Here is a 12362-nt window from a genome sequence, read left to right as displayed (position 1 = left end):
TGCCAGGAAGGAATCGGGGGGATCCTGTTGCCAAGTAGACCGCCCACAGAAATCGTAATCAGCAAGGGGGAGTGGTCCGAGATACCCCGGGGAAGATGTCGCACCTCCCGAACAGTGGACAGTGTGGAGGCCAACATAAAAAAATAATCGATACGGGAGAGACTACCATGTGCACCAGAGTGAAAAGTGTATTGCTGGAGTGTGGGGTGTAGTGAGCGCCAGACATCTACCAAGCCAAAAGTATCAGCCATCTCACTGAGCCACATCTGGGACCGCAACAACACCCTAGGGGGAAGTCGGTCACATTCACCGGACATTACAGAATTGAAGTCTCCGCCCAGGATCAACAGTCCGTCCGGAAGCCCAAGGAGAGTCCTGCCAAGATGGGCATAAGTGGTAGCCTGCAGTCCCGGGGGGATATAGACAACAACAAACACGATCTGTTTACCCTCCCACCTCCCAGAAACAGCAGCATACCGCCCACGATCATCAAGGATAACCTCATCAATAGCAAGAGCAAGGGAAGACTTTATCATGATACCCACACCCCGGGAACCTGAAGTGAAACCAGCATGTGCAACCAGGCGATAACCCCGGCGGTCCAAGGCCTTGCAAGCATTTCCAATCAAGTGGGTCTCCTGAAGGAATACAACATCTGGGGTGTGGCGCCTCAAGAATTGCAGTACAATGCCCCGCTTGATCCTATCACCCAATCCGTTTACGTTCCAAGAAAGAACCCGCATTTCACCCCCCCCCCATTGCGACAAAGACATTCCACCCCCACCCCCCAGCAGAACCCACGGATCAAAGTCATTGCACAATGTGAAATACCATGAAAACCAAAACAGAACAAACTAAACGAAACACAACCCAGTCCCCAGAAACCAACCCCAAAACCGAACCCCGTTACAACACCCCCCTCCCTGCACCCCTGCTGACTAAAAAGCCACCCCCAACTGCAGTGTGCCTGTCGCCCCATGTTATCTACACAAAGAACCCCCCGAGGAGGAAGGGAGAAATCACCCGTTCCCGCACCGCCACGGGCAGTACCATAAAGCGCGAAGTTAATTTACAAAGTACAATGCATAGTCTCAATCAGAACCTCTGGGGCCCCATATTACTCCTGGGCCGTTGCACCACCTTCAGCACCACCAGGGCCTCCACTTCCAGAGTCATCTGCCGGCAACGAGTCCAACCAGTCGGCAGCACGTTCAGGCTGATCAAAAAAGTAGGCACGTTCTCGAAATTCGATCCGTAGTCGGGCCGGAAACAGCATGGCGTATCTCAAGCCCCGATCTCTCAAACGACGCTTCACTCCAAGGAAACCTGATCTTTGTCGCTGCACTTGGGGAGTGAAATCAGGATAGATGGAGACAGAGTTATTGTCGTATTTCAAAGGGCCGTGCTTACGGGCGGCCTGGAGGATAGCGTCTCTGTCCCGGTAGTGAAAAAGTCTCGCAATGATAGGCCTCGGTGGGTTTCCTGGCTTCACTTGTCCTCCTGGAAAACGATAGGCGCGCTCTACGGCAAAGAACTTACTGAGTCCTGCCGGAGCAAGCTGAGCGACAATAAGTTCCTCGACCAAAAGGTCGGTCGATACAGCACCATCACATTCCGGCACTCCGACCAGGCGTATGTTGTTCCGCCTGGCCCTGTTGTCATAGTCCTCCATCCGCTTGAGCAGCAAATCGTGCGAGGCACGCAGATTACCAATCTCAGACTGCGCCTCAGCCATGTCCGTCACCAGACTCGACGTTTTAAGATCCAGAGCCTTCACCCGCTCATTTGTTTTGGCTAAGTCGGCCCGAATAGGAGTTACATCCACCGCCACCGTGTCTATTTTGGACACTACGGCTTCGAATTGCTGACTCATATCGGCCTTAAGTCCAGTGATGGCAGCCAAAAGATCCTGGAGCGATACTTCCGAAGAGGACGGCATGTCCGTTTGAAGTCCTTCAGCACCCACACTCGTGACCCCGGGGGAGCCTCTCGGCTGGGTGTAGCGTTCGATCATATTGGACTGGATCGATCCCCCCCGGGTCGCAGCCTTCCGGCGTTTCTCGGCCTCCGCTTTCGTTGCCATATCGCGGTCAATGTTGGCCAAGTAGCCAGGAGAAACGGCGAGAAGGAGGAAAAATCCCAAAACTCCGACGTGCCAGTGAAGTAAGAGTATCGCGGCCTCCGTGCCAGTCCTACGGAGGAAAGTGTGGGCTGTGAGGGCAGCAGGCGAAGGCAGAGTAGGAGGAGACAAGAACAATGAGGCTGGAAACCGAAAGTGAAAGCAGTACACCTCCGGTGGGCCAGATGCCAGGCAGCCGTTGTTGTTCAATTACGGGTCGGCCACAGTAGATAGTCGAGTCCCCGGTCGCGCCCGTGGGCAGGCCAAAAAGTTGCAGATGTCAGAAAAATGGTCCCCAGGGTCCGTTTTCGACCAAAAAAGGATCGTTAGTATCAGTGAAGATATCGCTGCAAAAGCCCGTCAGAATGACCAGGATAGGTGAAGGATAGATAAAGAAGGGCGGCGCGGGTCTCGGGAGCTCTCTGCTCACGCGACCATCTTGGATGCCCGCGTAGCTCCTCCCATTTTCACATTTTTCAATAATGTCACCTGTGCCTGCTGACAGTTTGCATCTCTTAGCTTAAAGGGTACTCTGTGCTTGTGTCTCATGTCACTTTGCACATGCACCATCTTTCTTTTTCTTTGTGTCATTTCTCTCTTTGTCTGTGTGTCATGACATGTGTCTCATGTGCCTAAGATCACACTGTGAGTCAAGATTGATTTTAAATGGATCTGGGTGAATAATTTGCTTAGTTGATGTATTTAAAAGTATGGCAATACATGTATTTTTGAAGTCAGTTAGGCTTTAGGATATGTACTAGTAGGGAATCTTAGGCAGCATGTCTGTTAGGCCTCTTACTTCACAAATAGGCTCTAAGCTGTGCAATCAAGATCCAGGGTGTGCTGTGGTAATGAAAAAGGAATGTTATGTCTTGCTTATATATATGTGGTCTGTTTTTTGCCAGTAGAGAAAGTGAGATAGTATGAGCAGAGACACTCGTATTGCATGCAGAGACAGACATGGTAGATTACATGTAACATCCTGGTCATGTGCCTGAGATCACACTGTGAGTCAAGTTTGATTTTAAATGGATCTGGGTGAATAATTTGCTAGTTGATGTGTTTAAAAGTATGGCAATACATGTATTCTTGAAGTCAGTTAGGCTTTAGGATATGCATTAGTAGGGAATCTTAGGCAGTATGTCTGTTAGGCCTCTTACTTCACAAATAGGCTCTAAGCTGTGCAATCAAGATCCAGGGTGTGCCGTGGACATGAAAAAGGAATGTTATGTCTTGCTTATATATATGTGGTCTGTTTTTTTGCCAGTAGAGACAGTGAAATAGTATGAGCAGAGACACACATATTGTATGCAGAGACAGACATGGTAGATTACATGTAACATCCTGGTCATGTGCCTAAGATCACACTGTGAGTCAAGCTGGATTTTAAATGGATCTGGGTGAATAATCTGCTTAGTTGATGTCTTGAAAGTTATGGCAATACATGTATTCTTGAAGTCAGTTAGGCTTTAGGATATGTACTAGTAGGGAATCTTAGGCAATATGTCTGTTAGGCCTCTTACTTCACAAATAGGCTCTAAGCTGTGCAATCAAGATCCAGGGTGTGCCGTGAAAATGAAAAAGGAATGTTATGTCTTGCTTATATATATGTGGTCTGTTTTTTGCCAGTAGAGACAGTGAAATAGTATGAGAAGAGACACTCATATTGCATGCAGAGACAGACATGGTAGATTACATGTAACATCCTGGTCATGTGCCTAAGATCACACTGTGAGTCAAGCTTGATTTTAAATGGATCTGGGTGAATAATTTGCTTAGTTAATGTGTTCAAAGGTATGGCAATACATGTATTCTTGAAGTCAGTTAGGCTTTAGGATATATAATATTAGGGAATCTTAGGCAATATGTCTGTTAGGCCTCTTACTTCACAAATAGGCTCTAAGCTGTGCAATCAAGATCACAGTGTGATCTTAGGCACATGACCAGGATGTTACATATAATCTACCATGCTAAGAGATGCAAACTGTGAGGAGACTCAGGTGACATTATTGAAAAATTTGACAATATAATTCCTTATTTCATACAGACACTCAGTGTGATCCTTGTCAAAAATGTTAAAGCTATATTTTTTACCATGAAACATTTACCAGAGTGAGATGAGACACACGCAAACAGACAAATGAGACACAGTAAGAGAGAGAGATGGGGCTGGCACAGAGTGAGATGACACACAGGCACAGAGTGAGGTGAGATACAGGCACAGAGTACCCCTTAAGCTCAGAGATGCAAACTGTTAGCAGACACAGGTGACATTATTGAAAAATATGAATATATAATTCCTTATTTCATACAGAGACTCAGTGTGATCCTTGTCAAAAATGTTAAAGCCAGACATTTTACCATAAAACATTTATCAGAGTGAGATGAGACATACGGAAACAGATAAATGACACACACAAAGAGAGAGAGATGCGGCAGGCACAGAGTGAGATGACACAGAGGCATAGAATGAGGTCAGACACAGGCACAAAGTACCCTTTAACCTTAGAAATGCAAACTGTGAGCAGACACAGGTGACATTATTGACAAATGGGAAAATATAATTCCTTATTTCATACAGACACTCAGTGTGATCCTTGTCAAAAATGTTAAAGCCATGCTTTTTACCATAAAACATTTCCCAGAATGAGATGAGACAGACGCAAACAGACAAATGACACACACAAAGAGAGAGAGAAAGGGCAGGCACAGAGTGAGATGATACACAGACACAGAGTTTGGTGAGACACAGGCTCAGAGTGAGATGAGACACAGACACAGAGTGAGATGAGGCACAGGCATAGAGTGAGATGAGACACGCAAAGAGAGAAATGACACACACAAAGAGAGAGATGGTGCAGGCATAGACTGAGATGAGACACAGGCACAGAGTCAAATGAGACACAAGCACAGAGTGAGATGAGACACAGGCACAGAGTGACATAAGACACAGGCACAGAGTGAGATGGTGCAGGCAGAGAGTAAGATTAATAATGAAACTGTACTGCACTGTTGCTGTGACACAGTTGTTGTGGTATAAACTAACCTATGTTGTAAACTAGTGTTTATATCGTTTACTTATTGTAATTGGTATGTAGTATGTTTGTAGTGGTCTATAATATGTTATTTTTTCTTTACCACAGATTGTAATCATCTATAGAAAGATAAAAGAATATGCCGACGAAGGAAAGATGACAAAAAAAATATAAACAAGATTTATAGTCTAATAAAAATATAAAATACAAGACTCATCCAAAACACAATCTTCAGTGAAAAAAAAATAATGCTCCTGGTAATCAAACTAAGGACTTTTAAAAAAAATTAATGAAATGTCAAAAAAAAAAGATGTTCTTTCAAAGAAAAATAACCCATCTGTAAATAGAAAGAAAAAACTGTGCCCCTCAAAAAATGTTAGACCTGTAGAAGGAGATGATATTGTCTATGGCAATAGAAGGAGAAATCAATTTATTGACATTTGTAGATGAATGTTTTATAACAGAATAGTTTCAAATTTATTATAAAATGTAAATATGTATCAAAAGAAGACTGCTTTTTATAAGAAAAAAAATCATAGTGAAGATTGTGGATCAGGCATTTAAAGTAAAAAATAAATTGTATGGTTTAGTAATCAATAGAATTCGTACACTAAATAAGGTAATCAATGTGTTCAAATCAAAATGTAAATGGAAGAGATTAATTAATCGGACTAATTTTTGTGATGTTTTTTCTGGAAAATGGAAGCATAGTTCAAGTTGTGAGCCATTTTTTAATGAAGAAAGTTACTTTCAGGATAATGATTTGGTGCATGCAGTTGACACCAGTGGTCGAGCATATGAGGTGAAGGACGGTTGTCCGGTTGAAAAAGAAAAAATTGTGCCTAGAAATACAGAAGAGGTGTTAGCTGATGAAGTTTTAGGGAGATGTCCTAAGGCTCCAGTGTATACTTGGAATTGTAGTAGTATTTGTAGTGTGCGACAGGATTCAATTGATTTGTTTCTCAGTTTCTTACGGACATACACTAAGAAAAGTCTAAAACAAAAAATGAAGATTTTGCAAGAGTTAGATCCTTGTATGGTGAGAGAAAAAACAGGTTTGCATGGGCATTCACTGGCTTGTCTTTCAAGAAAAGTATGTCAGAGTGTCTTTCACCATTTAGGATGTTAGCAGTGCATCATAATAAAATGAGGAAATTAGTGAGAAGGTTGTATTATGCAAAACCTCCAGCGCTTAAACTTAAACAGTTAAACAGTGCTCTTTTGCATTGAACTGAATTAGATGTAAAGAACATCTGTGTAGAAATTGAGTTTTGTTACTTTGGTGAAAAAGAGGACAGTATAGAAACTGATAAAGTAATAGAAGGTAATGTGGAAGAGAATGTAGAGATTTCAAGTGCAGAAAAAATTGAACATGAAATGACAAAGTTTAAGGTCAATTCAAGTGAAAGGCCTAATTTTTCTTGTGTGTGTTGTCGAAGAACTCATTATAAGAATCAGACTAGGTTAGTTGATTTATATGTAAAAAGTGAAATGGAAAATAATAACGAGTGGAAGGATTTTGCAACTTATTTGTTGGTAGAAAATTGTTTCGATTTGGGTTCTAATCAACGTGTTTGTAAATATTGTTATCATAAATTAATTGAAAACAGAATGCCTGCTAGAGCTGTTCATATTAATCTGGAGTTGGTAGACATTCCTTCTGAATTGATGGATTTAAATACCTATGAGTCTATTCTGATTCAATGTGTGCATCCTTTTCAGGCTATTGTTCGCATGGAGCCTAAGACAGGGAAATGGCCTCCTTCAGATTTACAGAGAGGATTAAAGGGAAGAGTTGTTTATTTGCCTCTAGATTTTAGGAAAAATATTGATACAATTGGTGTAGAAAAAGTAGAAGAGGAACCTCTGGTTATTCTAGTTAATGGTGTTCCGACAAAGAGTAAAAAAATCTGGCAAGAATGAGTGGATGTTAGGAAAGTCAAAAAGGCAACGTTGTATTTGGTAAATAATATTCACTTCTACAAAAATGTATATGTAGGAGAAGAGGAAACAACTGTAGAAGAGGACAGTGATTTCTCAGCTGAGCAAATTGAAAAAGTTGATGTCTCTAGAAGTGAAGAAATTTATGAACATTATAGTGTTCATCCATTGCATTCCAAAGAAGTAATGGGGAATGCTATTGACTTGTTTCAAATGAAAGAAGCAAAAGGAAGTCCCATTAGTGTATGGGAAGAAAGTTTGGAAGCTCGTTGTTTTCCACAGTTATTTCCAACAGGGCAAGGTGGACGATATGATGACCGGCCTGTTCAAATTCCTGCATCTGAATACCGGACTTTAAGATTATATGCAGAAGATCCAAGGTTTCGTTAATGCATTCCATATTTGTTCCATCTACTGTTTGAGAGTGACTTATCTGGACTTTCTTATGCAGTGAACCATATACTGAAAAGTGGAGTACATCTACAAAATGTTTCGGCAAGGGACTTTACGGATAAAGTGAAACTGCATGACAGTGTTTTGGAATCTCAGCTGATTAATCTCATGGCATGCCAGCGTGGTACTAACGAGTATTGGTACCGTCGTCATGGGGAATTGAAATGTATGCTAAGAAACGTAGGAACTCCTGCATGGTTCCTCACTCTTAGCTGTGCTGAGTATGCTTGGGAAGACTTACTTCAATTTCTACGAGAGGCAAATAAAAACATTGAAAATATTGAATACAAGACACCTGGAGAACTGTGCTCTTTGGATCCAGTTATTGTATGCAGGTACTTCAATCATAGGTTTGAAGCTATGATGTCTTTTATTACAAACAAAAAAAATCCTCCGCTTGGAGAGGTTTTGGATTTCTTTTGGAGAAAGGAGTATCAAGCAAGAGGTGCTCCTCACATACATATGCTGCTATGGATTAAAGATGCACCCAAATTTGGAACAGATTCAGATGAGAAAGTGATGAGTTTCATTGAACATTATTCTACATGTGCTGTTCCGAAAAGTACAGAAGAAAAAAATTTAAGACATCAAGTTTTACGCTTTCAAACCCATCGTTGTGGAAAATACTGTTGTCGAAAATACAAATCCAAGGACAAGTTCTACACAAAATGTCGCTTTGCATTTCGACGTCAATTAACATCGAAAGGAAGAGTGAACAATTTTATGCCTTCTCTGCGACATACTGTGACAAGAAAATCACCGAAAAATACATACAACCTAAGAAGAAATGAAGAGTCCAAATACATAAATAACTACAACCCAGTCATTTTGTCCATGTGGAACGCTAACATGGATATTCAATATGTTGCTGACAACTTTATTGCTGTGGCTCGATATGTGACGTCTTACATCACAAAATCAGAATAGACAGAACTAAAGGAAATGTGGGAGGAAATTTCACATGAAAAGAGTCTAAGTAAGAAATTATACATTTACAGTCTGAAGATGTTGTCACATCGAGAAATTGGAGCTTATGAATGTTCTGATCGGTTATCATCAGCAAGTCTATATGCCAAATCTAGAACAATCATTTGGGTGAGTCTAGGTCTTGCTGGAACACGAAACCGAGTTTTGAAATCTGTACAAGAAGTATTGTATTTGGCGGAGAAAGAACCAAACAGTACAGATATTTTGAAGACAAACATGTTGGATACATACTATCCAAATAGAAGTAGACATCTTGAGAACCTTTGTCTCTATGAAGTTCTGCAAACCTATACTTATAAGAAGAACATCACAGAAGATATCAATAAAGGTGTATATGCTGTAAGTGGATGTGAAGGCTGTCTGGTGAAACAAAGCAAAGGCCATTTGATTAATCATCGAAAATTGATTTGTGAATCTCCAGACAAAAGGGAATTTTACTATTTAGCTCTTTTGCAACTCTTTAAGCAATGGCGTACAGAAGAGGAACTACTTGGAGATGTTCTTAGTTATGAAGATTCGTTCAATGCAACCAAGGATACCATAGAAAGTCCTGTTTTTTTAAATTATCTGCAAATGTTGAACGAGGAAATACAGCAAGAAGCTACAATTGCAGCAGAGATTGCTAGAGACAGTTCTCAAGACAGTCAGAGTTCTGCTTCATTGAGTCAGGATCCACTAGGAGGACCAATTATCCAAAATGAAGCAGCCACTGCCATGGATGAAGTGGAAAGAGCCATGGAACAAGCTCAGGAGGATGAAGTTAACTTAGAAGATTTGGAAAAAGAACTGAACGTTGAGCAGAAACAAATATATGACGAAGTCACAGAACAGATTGAGCATGGTTTATGTCATAAGAAAAAAGAGTGCTCATGTACGTCATTTACGCCTGTCCGACTGTACGTGAGTGGAGAAGCAGGAACTGGAAAAAGTTTTCTGATTAAAGCAATTACAACTTATCTGCAGAAAAGAACAGAGTCATCGCTGTCTTGTGTTGTTACTGCTCCAACTGGGTTGGCAGCACATAACATTAAAGGAATTACTTTACATCGTTTATTGATGCTGCCAGTAGAGCATCATAATAAATTACAATACTACAAGCTATCTGGAGAAGCTTGGTGGGAAGTTTCCAGAGTTCTGAAGAAAATGAAACTTCTTATCATTGATGAGGTAAGCATGGTATCAAATGTAATGCTTGCTTTTGTGCATTTAAGAATGCAAGAAATTCTTAAAACAGAGTATGATGTGTTATTTGGAGGCAAATACATCATTGTTTTTGGAGATCTACTGCAGCTAACTCCAGTGAAAGGCCAACCAGTGTTTAAAATGCTTACGCATGAAGATACCAGGAAGTGCCTAGGAAGCATTGGAAATGTTAAAATATGGTTACATTTCAAATATGCAGAACTGGTTCAAATTATGCGACAGGCAAAGGATGAAGATTATAAAAATATTCTACAAGATGTAAGAATTGGAAAAGTAACTGAGCATGGGAAAGAAGCTTTACATGCACGATTAATTTCAAATTTGTTTCCAAACGAAAAGATTCTCCCAGAGAATATTTTTAAGAGAATTCCTGAAAAAAAATCTGTCATATGCTTGATGCCAACTCTGCAAGAATGTTCAATCTTCAACAACAAAATGTTAAAGTTAGAAAATCAAGAGATTGTGAAACTGGAAGCTATTGATAAAATAGAGCATGAAGAAGCAACTATTATTTTGTCAGAAAGGTTAAAATCAAAATTGGATTCTTTAGAGAAGACAATATCTAAAACTGCTGTTTTGGAGAAGAGTCTGTATGTATCTTTAATTTGTCGTATAATTTTACGACGTAATTTACATGTGGAAAGAGGTTTAGTAAATGGAGCAATGGGTCATGTTGTTGATTTCGTGAATTACCGAAATAGAGACGGAATTGAATTTATAAAAATTAAATTTGATGGTATTGAAGAAGTACAACAAATCAATCGTTGTTCTGCTCGATTTTTGCTTGTGAAAGATTTATATGTCCGCCGAAAACAGTTTCCTGTTTCTTTGGCATATGCGGTGACTATTCATAAATCTCAAGGTTTAAGTGTAGATAGTGCTTTGGTGAATATTGGAAGTTCTGTGTTCAAGGAGGGTATGGCATATGTTGCTTTATCTCGAGTCAGAACTTTATCTGGATTGCAATTAGGCATGGGCAAGTTTAGCAAATTCGCAATTCGCGAATTTGCGAATTTGCGATCCGCAAAATCCGCGAATTTGCGGATTCGTGGATTTTGCGGATTTAGTGGGTATTGGCTGGGCGGGAAAACGGTACACATCGCTAGTGTGAGGGGCAGGGCCAAACGGGCGAGGCTTATATGCGAGTTCACATGCCTCTTGTGTGCATAAAAGGACAGGCACGGATCAGAGAAGCTCGTGGTCACAGGAACTGCACAGGGATTGAGCTCGTGAAAGTCAATATGCAAGGGCCTCCATCAAGCATCATAGCTATTTTCCGACGATAGATATGGGGAGAGCGCACACCTACCCAGCCTCGACAAAACACACATTTTTGGGGGTGCTGATTATCTTTGCCATCACACCAAAGAGCGCCGGGGTCCCTCGAGTGACCTGTCCATCAAGTGGGTAAAGGGCGCGAAGCCGGTGCACACACCACTAGTGTGTGGGGAGGGGCCAAACGGACGGGGCTTATATGCAAGTCCACATGCCTCTTGTGTGCATAAAAGGACAGGCACGGATCAGAGAAGCTCGTGGTCACAGGAACTGCACAGGGATTGAGCTCGTGAAAGTCAATATGCAAGGGCCTCCATCAAGCATCATAGCTATTTTCCGACGATAGATATGAGGAGAGCGCACACCTACCCAGCCTCGACAAAACACACATTTTTGGGGGTGCTGATTAACTTTGCCATCACACCAAAGAGCGCCGGGGTCCCTCGAGTGACCTGTCCATCAAGTGGGTAAAGGGCGCGAAGACGGTGCACACACCACTAGTGTGCGGGGAGGGGCCAAACGGACGGGGCTTATATGCCGGGTCTGGTGGCTCAGTGGACTAATGCGTCTACTGCAGGGGCCTGTGTTCGACCTCATGGTCACAGGTTCAAATCCCGGCGGGTCCACTCAGCCTTTCATCCATTTGGGGTCGATAAAATGAGTACCATTGAGTTGGGTAACAACAAACATCTGTTATTTCAGCGCCAAGAGGCCCGTAGTGGTGAACGTGCGCTTTACAAATACTCATGTTATGTTATGTTATGTTATGTTATGTTATGCGAGTCCACATGCCTCTTGTGTGTATAAAAGGACAGGCACGGATCAGAGAAGCTCGTGGTCACAGGAACTGCACAGGGATTGAGCTTGTGAAAGTCAATATGCAAGGGCCTTCATCAAGCATCATAGCTATTTTCCGACGATAGATATGGGGAGAGCGCACACCTACCCAGCCTCGACAAAACACACATTTTTGGGGGTGCTGATTAACTTTGCCATCACACCAAAGAGCGCACGGATCAGAGAAGCTCGTGGTTTCAGGAACTGCACAGGGATTGAGCTCGTGAAAGTCAATTATGCAAAGGCCTCCCTCCATCAAGCATCATAGCTAATTTTCGACGATAGATATGGGGAGTCACACATCATCCTGCAACTATTTTAGGATGGCGCCGGCAAGCTGCCAGCGCCATCCTAAAATAGTTACTAAGTTAGCTTCAACAGGAAGCACTAATAGATAAAATAAAGCAGGTGCTCGAGCACCTGCTTTATTTTATCTATTAGTGCTTCCTGTTGAAGCTAACTTAGTAACTATTTTAGGATGGCGCTGGCAGCTTGCTGGTGCCATCCTAAAA

This window comes from Lissotriton vulgaris, chromosome 4_1, assembly GCF_964263255.1.
Source record: "Lissotriton vulgaris chromosome 4_1, aLisVul1.2, whole genome shotgun sequence".
In the NCBI taxonomy this organism is placed as follows: domain Eukaryota; kingdom Metazoa; phylum Chordata; class Amphibia; order Caudata; family Salamandridae; genus Lissotriton; species Lissotriton vulgaris.
This window is presented reverse-complemented; position numbering follows the sequence as displayed.